Source organism: Buteo buteo, chromosome 5, assembly GCF_964188355.1.
Source record: "Buteo buteo chromosome 5, bButBut1.hap1.1, whole genome shotgun sequence".
Classification (NCBI taxonomy): Eukaryota; Metazoa; Chordata; class Aves; order Accipitriformes; family Accipitridae; genus Buteo; species Buteo buteo.
The window spans coordinates 29,809,864-29,825,633 of record NC_134175.1 but is presented as its reverse complement, the minus strand read 5'-3'; the positions used below and the strand labels follow the sequence as shown (position 1 = coordinate 29,825,633).

At 43.3% G+C, this 15,770-nt stretch overlaps 1 protein-coding gene across 2 annotated transcripts in view; it reads right to left on the bottom strand.

Annotated features, from left to right (window-relative positions):
• Positions 1 to 15,770, bottom strand: part of WIPF1 (WAS/WASL interacting protein family member 1) — a 59,111-nt gene that overhangs the window by 36,619 nt on the left and 6,722 nt on the right. For both annotated transcript variants that reach the window (XM_075028415.1, XM_075028414.1), the window contains exon 2: positions 408 to 521. The gene's annotated coding sequence lies outside the window, so the exon portion shown is untranslated. The remainder of the gene's footprint in view (positions 1 to 407; positions 522 to 15,770) is intronic.

The window sequence follows — 15,770 nt, the reverse complement described above, 5'->3', positions numbered from 1 at the left end:
GTGCCTGGTCAAATCCTATCTTAGGTCTCCTGACTTACTTGTGAAGTCTTAAATCCCTCTACTGTTAGCCCTGTCCTACTGGAATGAAAAAAACCAAAATACTGCATGTGTTAAAAGCTTGTGGATTTGGCAGAAATGTAACCTAAGGCACCTAAATCTGACATTAGGAAAGGTGTGCCACATCAGATCATGTCAGTAAACTGGCATTGCCATTAATCCTGCCCTGGAGAAGAATAACTCCTATATTGTCACACTGCAAATCAAGACATGAGATGGCTCTATGCCTTCGAACTGTTACAGGCCAGGGATGACACACACCAGAGACGCATTTCCCTGTGCTGCTGCTCACACAGTGACTCTTCCCCACTCCCATCCCTCTCCCAGTGCAAACCCCGTGGGCTCTGTACCTTGTCACCAGCAGGAGAGATGCTTGTACAGAAAAGGAGGCCTGGCAAGTTCAGTCCAGAATACACTTGCTGAAGTTAATTAGATTGCAATAACATTTCCCAGGTTGCACATTCCTGCAAGGAAGGAAAAAAAAAAAGAACTATTAATTGCAAAACTGAAACGTTGTGGACCACAGAGCCTGGGTATGTATCTATTATGCATTTCCTTGCGTAAGTAGAAATTCTGCGTGAGAAACTGGCAGCGTGTAAAAAGACTGCCTCCCTCTAAAGAGGAATCAGAACAGGAAAACACACTGACTGTGCTCTCCATATCAGTCCCTGACGCAAAAGGGCCCAATTTGTTCTCAAACAAATTTAAGATAATTCCCCCAACTTCAGCATAGCATAGTAAAAGCCAATATAAATGGTGAAATGAAAGCAGAAAAACCTAAAAACCTGTGTGGATGGATGTGGCAGTAAGACTGAACAGAGTTATCCACTGCTACAGTTGCTCCTCCCAAAAGAGCCATGCTTCACCGACCAGCTTTGTAGTAAGGAGGTTTCTATAGTTTAGGCTACAGAAAAATGCATGCAAAAGCTGAAACAAATCAACTAAACAAAAGTAAAACCAACCTCCTTCAACCTCTAGATGGTTTTAACAGCTAATTACAGAAATGATTTGCAGAACTTGCATTCAAGTGGGGGGGGGGGAGGAAGGGGAAGGGAATGGCCAGCAAGACATGACAGAGATGTGCTGCAAATAATGTCCCAGCAAAAGATACCCTTGTCCACTTGATGTATTTAATATTAAAACAACAAAATGTCTTTAACAATCCAGTCAATTTGAAATAACATATAAGAACAGTAACCATTCAGCATTTTAAGGATTTACTTCTATTTAGAGATCAAAGTCTCGGGATTCCAATCCCTCCCTGGTATGAAACCTTTGCATATACTATGTGGTGAAATGAAACCCACAAGGGGATCCTCCTATAAACTCTCTGAAGCTGGCCCCATGCACTTCAGGTTTGCATTAGTTGGTGTTGCACATCTTAACTCCTATTTTTTCCCTTGCAGAGAGTAGGACAACCCTGTGCTATGAATCCAAGTGCACAGTGGACACAAAGTCAACAGAGCAATGCAGCTGAGTAGGTTTTGGGGAGCAAACTGGCCAGCGATTAAAGTGGCATTCTGAGTGGTTTATTCTGTTTGTTTGCAGAATTAAGGATATTTAAAAGTTGCTTTCATCTAACTTTGAAGCGCTCTCAAACTTAGAAACTTTTATACAAAGACTGCCCAAGGGAAAGAAACCAAAATAAATAATTTAAAAAAAAAAATACAGAAAAATTAATTTTTCTTCCATAGATGCTATGAATATGTGCAAACACATACACACAGTCTCCCTTCCTTCTAAAGTTCAGTAAAAGAGGAGGGTTTTTTCCTGAGCACAGAATTTGTCCCCATCTGGTTCCATTTTTTACTATTTTCTTTTTTTGGTTTCCTTCTCTTTCATTCCAATCCATATTTATTTCCTTTTGTTTAGTCTGTACTCTTTATTCCCTTTCCTCTTTTTGCAGATTTCCTTTTTAGTTTGTTAGGGAAAGAAACATTCTTTCCCTGGTTTTCATAACGCAAGCTGGTCGAATGGGCCCGTTCAGAAATTCCCGCCCTCCTACACCCTCTCCCGCTCTTTCCCTCCTCTTTCAGTCCTGGTTGCCTGTGCTCACTCCTGGTAGCAGAGTAAAAGCGTTTAGGCTTTATTTATTTAGGAAAGTGTGTCGGTTTATTTTTTAATTCAATTTCAAATACCTGGCACAAACCACTGCATGGAGGCTCAAATATATTATTTACGAGCCATTATATTTAGCTTAAAACAACTCCTGATCTATTTGAGATGAGCTGCTATAAGGCAGGATTAGGCTGAATTGAAAATGTCTGCAGCGGGATTTTACTAAATTGCTTTTAAATCACGTTCTTAGTTAAACAGTTTCACAGTGCTCTGGTGAAGGCTATAAACCCTAATAAAGCAGAAAGGCTGATTTTGGGCAGGACTTTGGCTCTCTTTGCAAAACTTGCCGGTTTTACAGAAGCAGAGGAGCCCAGCTAAGGCCAGAGACTTCTGCATGTAAAACTGCAAAGCTCAAAACACGAGAGCAAGCTCTGCAAGGCTGCAGAGTGTGAGAGCCACAGAGCTGTTAACTGCTCAGAAACAGGGCCCTGCTATTCCCAAATTGCTGAGACCCTCGGCACCCTGCAGCAGAGCCAGACCCGGCATCCCCCTCCCGGGCAGCAGGAGGTGAGGACTTCCCCACTGGTGCAGGCTGGTCCTGCCTGAGCCGCTGCGGTCATTTTATGTAGATGTTTTTACGCTGAGATCAGGATGAAGGCACCAGGTGGTATGAAGAGGGTAAAAAGCAGTGCAACTCAGTCTGTTTTTCTACAGAATCAGAGAAATATTTTTTAAGAAGATTTGAGAAGTATGGACAGTTTTAGGAATATTTGCCTGACACTCAAACCTCTGATTTTAATGTCTGGCACGCCATCGGTGCAGCACCCCCAGCAGCTGCATTTTGTGCTAGATCACTGCCATTACCACTGTCCAAGCCCCTCCGCCTCACGAGCTGTGACCTTGCCTAGCGAGCAAGGGAGTCTCCGCACAGAGCAAGCACCTTTGCCTTCAGCCGCCACTACCTGAGCAGGCTGCAGAGCGTCACCTCCTCTTCCCCCCACGCTCTCCCAGCACCACGTGCGCCCCACGCTGGGATTTAGTTTTAGTTCAGATTCTGTGCAGAACTACTACTATATTCTACATTTTATCATTATTTTCTTTGTAACTTTCACTCCAACTTTGCATTCAATATTTTTAATTAATCACAATTGCCTAGTAATATTTAAAAGTAATGAATGTATTTTTGCACAGGAATACAAAATGCACGTCCCATTAAACAGCCTCCCCCTGAGAGCTCCCAAGTTTTTCAGCACCAAAACAGTGCCATTTCATTCCTGATACGGTACGTTCCCAAGCCAAAACCCTCCAGCACAGAAAAGCTGGGATGGAATTCCTCAACAGAAATCACCAGGAATGAGAGAAAACTGTAACAAGAGACTACACCAGTAAAATCAAACAGAACAGCAATATACTTGGTACAGCCAAAACAAACAAAGTAAAGTTCTCACTATAGTCAATAGCTTTAACCTGTGCTTGGAAAACCACTTTCTGGTATTTATTAACACTGAACACTTCTATTAAAAATCCAGACCTTTTGCTCATTATATGAAAGTCTTAACAAGATGGAGAAGATTTCATTTACACTTCTAACGCGACTCAGGTCCACACTGCTGTTGTACAGCAAGGCAGGCTCCAAGCTTCTCACAAACCAAGCCAGCTCACAGATGAGCCTCCTATTTTTGCCCCATATGGTCCTACTCTGAAAGCCCACGTTGCTCACTACCTGCTAACACAAGTGCCATATGGACCACTTCTTTTCCACCCCCACCAGAAATCTGTGAAAATAGGTATGCAGAACCCCTGTAGGACAGCTACAGAGACTTTTTAAGAGAACTAACCTGCAGTATTTTAATCCGTTGGAGGTCACCCAGCTCTGAACTTCCCCAGCAGCTTCAGTCTCGTTTCCTGTAGAGTGGCATGTGACACCAACACTTCCTCACCGCACCTTGCTAGACTCGCTTCGCTTACTTTTAAAAACCAGATGAAGAAACTAGCTGTCCCTTACAGCATGTTTAAGAGCTTTCTGCTCTCATGTTGAACCACTGACATTTCTGCATAGCCAAAGAACCCTCCTCTATTGCCTTCTGAGTCACTCCATGATTCAATGGACCTTTTTGTACTATTTCTTTGTATTAATACCAAATGCTGAATGTGATTCTGTTACAGTATGCTCAGTGCTCCCCCCTCTTCTTTTAAAGGGGAAACAAATGCAATAGTGGAGAACGTAATTACGCTGCAGGCGTGGGAATTTCAGTACAAGGATATTTGTTTATCACATTTTCAGAGTGGTAATGAATTGATGTATTTGAATAGATGCAGTTATCAGCAATTTTCAGAAATATTTTTCATATGAATGTGGCAAACAGCTTTCACAGGAGTTTGAGTCCTGTGAAAAATAGTTTACGACTTCAGAAGAGTAGAGGTTCTCTTCTCAGTTGTAGCAGTGTGCATCCACGTATCATCATCTAGGGATGGGACAAACAGGCCCGAACGTAATGTCACAAAAGGAAGGACAGTAAAGTCCTGGATTAGAAGAGTATGTTTACAGGATTAGTCAATAGGTGGTGCTTTAGCAGAATTTTTTTTTAAAGACACGTGAATTTTGGAAAGGCAATCTAATCTTCAATGGTACCAACACCAGAAATGCTGACACAGCCTGGAGGTAGCCTGAAGACTACCATGCCAGGGGAGAGGCAGAATGGTCTTACCAAGGTCAGCAAGGAGATACTGCTCTGCTGGAAGATGCTCCTTGTGCAGCACGTTAAACACCCTTCAATTAGGCTAAGGGAGGGGGTGGAGATCAATTAAATGTCCCTTTATTTAGTGAGAGCTGAAATAACAGCCAATGCCTGGGCACTGATGGGCCTGGCGAGGCCTGGGTGAAGGCGGATGGGTCACACAGCCAGAGGGGTTCCCCTCCAGACTGACTGCAGACATCTGGGCTGGGGCACTGATTGGATTTAGCTGCACCTAAGCGTGGGCGTGAAGAACCCGAAGGCAGGAAGAGTGAACAAACAGACAGTGGTGCTGCACATTTGGGATGCAAAGCTTTCAGCAGCAACGCTCATTTATGGCTGTCCTCCCACTGCCATTCATTTCTCCCACGGCTGTCTCAGGTGTGTTGGCACAGTGGTTCCACAGCCTGTGCCATGGACCGTATCAAGGAACTGATCTAGTATTCAAAAGTTGATTAGGTTTTTTTCTTTTTCTCTCTCTCAGGCAGCAGGAGACAGCTGCTAGCATGAAGCTGGCTCTGTTGTTACCCAGGCTGTAGCGCAAAACCACAGTTTACGGTGAGAGGCCCAGAGCAAACCAATGGGAGCTTCTTGTTTGCCCATTGGTTGATGCATTCTATGTAATTTGTACGTAAATTAAGAGGTTTCCACTAAAAATGTCATCTTTTAAATTAAGCTGTGCCAGATGAAGACATCAGTGCTGTGAGCAGCCTCCCGGTGACCACCAGCCAGGGATTACCTCCCCATCTGCTGCCTCAGGGCTTCACACCACTGCTCATCAGTTTACTGCTATCAAATGAGCCAAATTAGCTCCAATAATTTTTATCGGTGGCTTAAAGTAATCTGACTGATCCCGCTGGAAATCGAGTGGCAATGGTTTTGAGGATGCCTCCTACCCACAGAGATGTGGAAGTAGTGACCTTTGGCAAAGAGGCAGCGACAAACAACAGGATTTCACAGAGCAGCAGCTGAGTATTGAACAAATCACACCCATCTAATAAGAGATGTAAGCATTTTATGTGTAAACATACAGAGGATACCCACACAAAAGGAAATACACGCGCGACTGAAAAAAAGACTAGTCCACAAAATGGACGCTTTTGCATCAGACTCTTTTTGGGTGCACACACGCCCACTTGTGCACGCACGCCTGAGCTCCTGCGGTTGTAGCAGGAGTTCATGTGCAAACACATGTCCGCAGATGCACCTGCTCTGCCCCCATTTAAAGTTTTGGGCCAAATGGCCAAGGTATTATTTACACTGGAAGACACTTGAGAGCACCGCGAGATGCACGCGGCTTAAGCGTTTTCCCCTCGGTAAGCGTGCAGAGACACGATACGCCGGACACCAAGCTTCAGAGGCACCGAGGGGAAGTTGAAGAGTTCAGGAAGCGGCCATGTTTGCTCTCAGCACACTGCCTCTTTGTCCTCCCCCAGCTGCTCGCCCAGCGGCTTTCGGGCAGCCCCAATCCCTCACAAGAGATGGGTTATTTCTCTCCATTTTAAGAAGGGGCTACGTTTACAAAGCCACTTTTAATGTGTCAACCGCCGTGCGAGGATCTAGCCGCGTATATTGGGCCGTGCCGGAGCGGTGCTGGGAGTCGCTGGTGGGGGAAATGCGCTTTATATCCGCGCCCCCCCCCCCCCCCCCCCCCCCGATACCCGGGGTTGTTCAAGACGGGAGGAATTTGTTCGCCCAGCAGGTAACTCGCAGCAGTCTCCCAGATGCTTTTAAGCTATGCCCAAGGAAAACGGCCTCCCAGGGTGTTGCTTCAGCCAAGTTCAGAGTGCAGCGGCACCTTGGCATGCCCGCCAGCGGGGCGACGGAGGAGGCACTGCGGGGACAGCAAAGGCAGCTGCGTGACGCCGGGGGGACCTGCCGTGTCCACAGAGCTCTCACGCAGCGAGGTTTGCTGAGCCACCACGGACGCCAGAGGATGTCAGCTCTGACCACGGAGCATTAAGACATGAAGGGAAACAGCTGAAGCCTGATAAATTCTGTCCTCTGTAAACAAACCACTTCTTTCTCCATCCTTGTCACAGATGAGGAGTCTGTTGACTGGCACCTTCCAGAGGACCAAAGCCTCAACAGGATTTTTGGCAGTAATCTTACGTGATAAGCCAACTGCTTGTAACTAATGCTGTATCTCACCTCGTATATACAGAAGACAAAACCATCTCTTTGTCTTCTTCTGAGGGGAAAGCATACCTGAAGCTCTTCCTTATGTATACCTGGGTACGTAATGAAGGCATGTGCTAGTAACCCTGCAGATGGCACAAGTTGTTTTTAAGACTGTCAGTTGACTTCCCCTCGCTTGCCACGAGATCAAACAGCATTTGATTTATGGATAAAGGACCACCCCGGCAGCAATAACAAGTTGCACAGTGGCCTGACAGATAAGCTACACAGGGATGTTAATAGACACAGCTGCAAAGCTATTTACACAATAATTTGCTGTCTTGTGCTATGGGGATAAAAAGACAATCATGGGCTCTGAGGTTTTTTGGTTTAGATTAGAAACGTGCCCTACCCTACATCCACACCTTTGAGTATACTGGACGTGGTAATCCAGGCTAATGGAGCGTGCTGAATCCCAGCATTCAAAACCCACTCATAAGACCTGCCTTATAAAAATGGGCCGTATTTATTCATTATATGGAAACTCACCCCCTTCACCAATATGGCTAAGAGTATACACACACACAGAGAATAGTGGGTATGGTGGGGACTGTTTTCTATCTGGTACCTGTCACCAGCAAATATGAGCAATTAAGATCTCAGTGATTGGGCAAAACAATCTGTACTCCTGACCTCGAGCAGGAACAACACATGCGAGTGCAAGAGTAAGCCATCGTGTGGAGCTGCTAATACGCAACTACAACCTCTCCCCCCAACCCCCAAATCTGTTTGTCAAATCACCAGAGCCAGGCACTAATACAGAGGTGTTCAAACTTCAAAGCAGGAGCACAGTCGGCAAGAGTTTGTTGAAAGAATTACAACCAGGCATGGAAACTGGGACTTCTCAGTAGCATATAATCCCTGCTGTTTCCATTTCCTCTTGCTCATTATCGGCACAGACGGGGGCTGAAGATTAGTAAACAGTGGGTGTTTGGGGTGAATTAGAGCATGTGTGATGTAGAGCTAGGTATCCTGGTGGCATCCGTGTGACTTCGTAGAGAGATGTAAATATTTAATGTTGCCCACTATGTTTCTTCAGAATGATGAAATATTAACACGTTCCTTGGAGGTGGGAGAATCATACCAGATAAAACAGAGAATCTATCTTGTCCTACATCTAGGATGTGAACAATATCTGATGGTCAAAAATCTTCTGGCAAATTCCCCCTCTGTAGTCACATGTGTGTTGAAGATGAAGAGTTTTCAAACTGCTCCAGTCCTATCTGAAACCAGGAAAAAAAACCCCAAACCAACAAACTCTGGGACAAAACCCTTTACACAGCTACGTGTGTATGAGACATTACATTTTCAGCTATCACCCTTGTTTTTAGCCACAGGTTACCCTTTCAGAGGACAGCCACCTAAATAAAAGCCATTACTAAGAAAATGTAATATGCCTAGAAACGCCTACGTATTTCTTGAGTGAAAACTGCTGAACTGACAAACCTTGCTCTCAGAAAGTTACTTGTCCTCCCTGCCCCAATAATATAGACATTAACAAACTCCTGAAGAAAAGTTCTGCACTGCATGTGTATTCTGATATATATCATAAGATATATTTCTAAAAGGAGAACTCTATCTTTGTGGAAGTCTTTTCACATCATTATAGATATTTCTAATAACCTTAATATGTTCTCAGGAAGGAAAAAGGAAGTTTTATTAAAAGGAACGGTGCTGGTCTTTTCTTACAATACTTAATTTCACATAAAACCTGGTTTCTTAGTTTGTAGCTTTTTTATACAACAACTTGAGACACAGTTTCTCTTTGACCTGATCAAAGAATATGGGATTACTCAATAGGTCCACGAACATAAGAAACAGTGTATGCTATCTTTCCAAAGAGTTTTTCAACACTTTTTGCCCAGTAAAAACTGCCTAGCTGTTTTTCTAGACCAGTGTTTGTTATACTTTGCCAACGGCACGTCTAGTCTTCAAGTACTTTTTTCAATACATGAGCATTGCTATGATGGCGATATTAAAAGATATTTATTATTGAGCAATTTGTCTTTAGCTATTAGCATGAGTCTTAAGGTTTCAGGCATGAATAAGTTGATGAAGAATTTTTATATACTTAGTTATTTCACCAGAAAACACCAACTGTTTTTAAAAGATCACACTTAAATCTGAATAATACTTTATATTCAAACTTCCCATCAGCACTCGTGTACATTTATATACAAAGCTAAACAAATCTACACCTTAGAAATCATGACCTACCACAACATCCACACATTTTAAAGCCACAAAAACAACATTCATTGGTAAGAGCAATTTCTTCATCTGACACAGGCCATATAGTTTCAAGCTGTTACTTCTGCTTAGTTTATTTCCCCTTTAAATTCTGAATTTTCATACTGGAAGGACCGAAAACTTGTGATTAGGTAGAAAATAGAAAGGGAGCTAGCTACAAGCAGGATAATACAGGAGTACATATTGGCATGATTTCACTGGAGGCAAAAGAGCTGTGCACCATTTTATAGTAGGGACATCCTATCCAAAGCTCATGTCCTTTTATTTTCCCTTTAAAAAAAAAAGTGAGTCCTAATCAGTGGGAACTTTAGTCCATTTCTTGCATTCTTCCCATGGGTGGTATATTCCACATCAGGAATATCTGAATGCCAAATATAGCCACAGATTGGAGTCTGTGCATGCTTGCTGGGTGATTATAAAATAGAAGCAGATTCTCTGCTGTATAATGGATAAAATCTTTTATTCCTTGCTTCGGTACAACTGCCAGCAATCCCATACTGCTTGGAACTATGCCTGAGTAAGGTGAGCAAGATCAGATCATGTGTTTTTCTTTCATTAATATTTATTGAAAACAACATTCTCCCAAGAATAAACAGCAGAAAGGGAGGCTCGGTATATGAATATGTATACCCACTGTATGCCACATTGTCATTTAATTAGCTATGCAATTACTATGAATTAGGACAGCAGTAGTTAAAAAAGTAACAGGGAATTGCAGGGTCCATGAAAAGCACCCAGATAAACAGCCTGGGAGACTAAAAGTCTCAGTTTCCTTAGGCAGTGAAAAATTCAGCCCTGTTGGGAGATCCTACATCTCACTTACACGTAAGGGGTAGCTACATGGGACACATCCAAGCGAGACTGCTCACACCACTATACCCAGTATTGGCCCTGGTCTGAAAGGATCACTTGTTAACCATCAGGGAACAGTTTCAATCCTTGTTCACAATCTGACTATTTCATGATGGCTTTCAGCGTGGAAGTCATTCAATGCCATTTTGAGCAGGAACTTTTGTCTTGCAGAGCTGGGATTACCAACTCGTTGCACTTAGACTATGCTAAACCTGATAGAAAGCAATGTTTAATCACAGCTCACCTGGCTTAGAGATAAACTGCTGATCTAGAAATAAAATGCCCTGTATTGCTAATCATCAAAACCTGGTTTCATCAACTGCTGCAACTGAATCAGTTATCAGGAGACTGCACTCACAGGACATAAAGCAACACCTCTACCTCAAAAGGGTATGCGGACACGCTGTTGCCCCACAGCTAAACAAATGAAAGAAACTGGGCTTCTGGTGCCTTGGCTATGCAAGTTCCCATGACATGCTTGGGAACTGGCAATCAGGATAAGCCCCCAAACGTGCAGGCTGAGATTGAGAGCAGAGGCAGTAGTATGATATTCTGGCTTGGAACAGCTTGGTACCACCAGGTCTCCCTCATTAGCAAAAGTTCCACACAAGAATATAACTGAACTTGTAATCACCTGTCTATATCCCACTCTGCATGTGTTTTATTTCTTCCTTCCTCTCCCAATAGCAAAAAGCCAGGTACTCAGTAGAGAACAGAATAATTCAATTTATAGCTGTATATATGGCTTATGGCTCTGAGGGTATTACCTATGCACAACAGAAAACCCTGGCTTTGTGTATCTTGAAGCACGGCTGTCTGAAAAGTTGCTGCTAACAGAGCAGAAATACCTTACAGTCCAATTTCTAGACTATTCAGCAAAGCTGGCTGGCTCCCCTGCGAGGCTGCGCCGTGGCAGTGACCTAGGAGAACAGCACAGAGGAAAGCAGCAGGGGCCTCCTAAAACCCTCCTGCTTGGCCTGAAAAATTACAGCTGCTCCAGAGTAAGGGGGAGACTACAGCATGGGCCCCTTGGGGGAGGTGAGATTAGTCATGAGCATTTCGGTAGAGCCCAATGCTTCCAGTTGGTCTGTGGGCCACGTCCCAGCAGAGCCAGCACATCCCGGCATGGTCCCTCATGGAGGATGAATTGTGAGCCAATGCTCCCCAGCTCTCATCGGCAATGCCTCGAAGCATCCCCACATGCTGCAGGAGTCTAAAGGTGTTCTTCACCCGCCTCCCTGTCGCTACACGCAGCCAGCGGGGGCTCGGCTACACCAGCTGTGATACAGGCTGTTTATACCTACTTGAGGTTTCATGATGTTAATAGTTTGGATTTAAGTGAACTTTGTGGCATATTTAACTTTGGGCATTTTTGCTGCTAAATGGGACAAGGGCTGTTCTCTCAACTTCTAATGCCAAAGCCACCACCTTAACATCGCTCTTGGGAATTCCGGCTTTGAAGACCTTTGGTTGTCCAGGAGGCTATTTCCATAATTATATCCTTAAAAACTATTTAGAAAATCCCTTATTTTATACTTGCTGTTATACCAGACAAGATTTCTTAGTGACAGGGTCAAAGATCCTGCACTGATGTATGTTACAGAAAACAACAGCGATACCGGGGGTCATGTGCTCCACTGAGAAATGAAGAAACCAGGACCTGAAGATGCCAGAGTTAAATACAGAGAAGTGACACTGCGATTTGTGAGCATTTCACTGGAGAGAACTGAGGTTTATTGCATCAAACATGCCTGCAGATACCTTGGGTTTCTTCCTCCCTGGTACAGTCACATCACAGGGACCCTCCAAAACTTTAAAAGAAATATGTCAAAGGCACTGGAGCTCTAGAGCAAAAGAAAGAGTGATCCTACCTTCTGGATGGTAATTTTAAAAAATAACCAGCAGTGTCCACCAGAGAACGGAGGGAGCACCTCCAGAAGCCTAATGGAAAACAGGCCCAGAGAAAAAGCCCCAGGAAATGCTGTCCTGACCTTCCCTGGAACAATCCTGCTCCACTGGTCTCCTCTCAGCACCGATCCCCCACAGCAACCTTACACCAAGGGCAGGACTGGACCCAGAGTTGCACCTACCAGCCCTTTTGCTAGTCCAGAGTGATTGTGTGTGTGTGTGTGTGTGTGTCTGTTCTTACTTCCTAGGGCATAAAGTCATGCCTAGCTAAGAAATGGCAGTGGGAAAATTCCTTATGTCTATATAAAGGGAAGAAGGTGAAAATACACTTTTTTTTGGTTGGTTGGTTTTTTTACTTTCCCTTCTTGCAGGGTTTTTCAATTTTATTTTCACTTGCTTCTGTCCATACCTCACAGCAGATGGCCTGGAGCAAAGGCCTTGGAAGCTGTAAATGCTGTGGTATTATATACCATGTGGTATCATTACCATGGTTTCTTTAATGCCTCATCAGTCTTGCTGATTAGTGAGTGGACAGTGAACCAACATATTTGTGAGAAGAATAAAAGCCTTCTGTCTAAGCAAAAAAGAGCAGTCATATACCACTCTTACTGTAAACAACTATAAACTCCATTATTCCTCCTAAGAGGAAACTTTCTTGGGGAACTTTTAAAGTAACAAAAAAACCAGAAGACAACAATGACAGTTCTTCCCCTTGGAAGCACAAAATCCCTCAGTGTTCTCATTTAAGTACCGCATATGATGACATCCAACTGGGTTTTACCCTGCAACTCACTCGCATTATCAGGGATGTTCTGCTAAACAACTGGCGCATTTTAAATGAATAAAGAGGGAACTTGTCCAGTCATCTCAAGCTGTTTGTCAGTTATGGAACACTTCATTTTCTAGTTCCCTATAGCAGTGCAAGTTAATTTGTCTTTCTCTTGACTCCAGTCAGCATGCACACTTTTTTAAGGATGCACAAATGAAAAAAAGAAAGAGCTACAATAAAACTTGGAGACACTGATCCTGCAGGGAGCTGCTAGGAAGAGGATAACCAATAAATGAGGAAATAAATATTGCTCTGGTTCCACTTAAGGGGACAAGTAAGTTCTCCTGGTTTCGGCTAGGACAGAGTTAATTCTCTCTCTAGTAGCTAGTATAGTGTTGTGTTTTGGATTTGGTATGAGAATAATGTTGATAACACACTGATGTTTTCAGTTGTTGCTAAGTAATGTTTAGACTAAGTCAAGGATTTTTCAGCTTCTTGTGCCCGGTCAGCAAGAAGGCTGGAAGGGCACAAGAAGCTGGGTGGGGGACACAGCCAGGACAGCTGAGCCAAACTAGCCAAAGGAATATTCCATACCATATGACATCATGCCCAATATATAAACTGGGGGGAGTTGGCCTTGGGGGGGTGGGGGAAGATCACTGCTCAGGAACCGACTGTGCATTGGTCAGCAAGTGGTAAGCAATTGCATTGTACATCACTTGTTTTGTATATTCTGATTATTTTATTATTATCATTATTTTCTTTCTTTCTGTCCTATTGGACTGTCTTTATCTCAACCCACAATTTTGACTTTTTTTTCCCCCAACTCTCTCCCCCATCCCACTGGGTGGGGGGAGTGAGCAAGTGGCTGCGTGGTACTTTATTGCCAGCTGGGGTTAAACCACAACAAAGTATAAGTATGCAGCAACTCTTCAGAGTAAGATGCTTCACTTTGAAAAGTATCATCTTATTTGAAATTAAAACTAAACAAGACAAGAACACAAGTTGTTCATTTACACCCAAGGGACACTAGTCACTTCAATTAAGAATAATCTATTTAAAGTTGAAACAAGTTTTCTGTCTCTCCCTAAACAACCTATCCAGATCAAATGCTGAACTTGTATTTGAAAATACAGTAGGAAGGTCAAAGGGAGAATTATTTCCTTGTGGTTTGTTGCTCCCTAGTATTAAAACAAAGTTTTGGGGCTGTCTGCTGCCATTTGAGAGTTTCAGGTTCCAAGATGTCACCAGAACTATTGACTGGAAAAGTTGTACGTTTAAGGAATATCTCTCTCTCAAAATAGTATTAGTCTGGGGTGATTTGAAAACACAATTTGCAGACAGGAATAATGATATACTGGTTGGTGTTGCCTCTGTGGCCTCAGACGAACAGCATTCTCTCTAAAACTGAAATAGTCATACTTGCCTACCTTCCTTACCACCTCATTGCTATAATTTGTTTTTTTCATTTCTCCCATTGGAATAGAAAATGTTTTCTACTGGGCATTGATCAAATGTATTCCCTATCTTAGAGGTCTTAAAAACAAAGACAAGATGTATAACCATATGAAAAACAAGAAGCAGCATCTGACCAAATAGAGATGCATATAAAGAGATCAATGTATTGAGTCATGCAAACTCACTTTTATGCATGAGCACATGGTTTGCTTGCTTACAACATAGGCAACACACAGCACCCTTTATGGTTTACATTTAATAGTTCCTTTAAAAATTGTTTTCAGTAGTTTCAGATGTGAATGTAAGAGTGAAAATTATCTATTTTGCATTTCATGCAAGAAAAAATACTTTTGGAAATATGTTAGGCAAAGTTGGTCAGACTGTGTTGGGTAAATCAGGACATGAGGAGAGCAGTGACTGATGTGATGGCCATGGGAGGACTGATGAGTTGTGGTAAATTGAAGAGAGGACCGTAAAGCCTAGTACTGCATGCTGATGCTGTCCATGTTGGCCAAACTGTAAGTAATCCCAAGTAATCCAAAAGAGTGTCAAAGCAGTATCCTTGAATTACTAGCTGAGGAACATTTCCTCATGTAGGTGGTGAGAGGGAAAATAAGCAATCCTCTCCACCCCCCTGCCAATATTTTTCATCATCCATGTCTTCCTACTAAAAATCTACTTAGTTGATGCTAGTTACAAAACCAGTTACCATCCTGTTTAGGCTACTCGTAAAAGGAATGTTCCTGATTCACGGCACCCTCTTACAGCTCTGGAGTGCTACCTCAGCAGCTGGAGCTTGCAAGCTGCCTCCAAGCACCTACATCTTTCCTCAGGGACCAGGGTAATTTGAGGGTGGCTATAAGGTCCCACCATTTTCAGAGCCTGCCGGTGAGGTGAACTAATGAGGCACCATCTGTTGTTCCCAGCAGAAATAGCAGAGACACCACATATAGGGCAACAGTTCTCAAACTTAACTGTTCACATCACTGCTTTAAAAAAGAAAAAAAGGAAAGAGAAAAGAGTTGGGGAAAAAAACCCAGAAGCTCAGGCAAACTCTTCTTTCACTTGTTAAAGAAGGGGCCAGGGCACAGCTCTGAGCCACTGGGTGCACAGACTGGTTTGGAGGGACCCTGTATCTGCTAGAACTCATTTTACCTTCTTTATTCCCAAGAACAAGTATTTTAAGGATCGTATTTTGCACATTTGATAACACCACGCTCGCCCTTTCACGGTCTCTCTCACCTATGAAGATCTTTAAACCAGCAAAAGAGAAGACAACACAAAAAAAAAATAATCTGAAAACAAGACCAGAGTCTGGATCAGAAAATTCATTACATAGTCTATGATTTAATACTCAGAACTACAGGAGATTAAGTTTTATATACCTTCAAGGTTCAGTGGGAAGAAAATCATGCTGCTAACCAAATCCTGCGGTGTGCTGAGCCAGTGTTATAAACCTGGGGGCAGAGTCTGGACCTGCCAGCCTTGGGCTGTCCGTGCCAGAA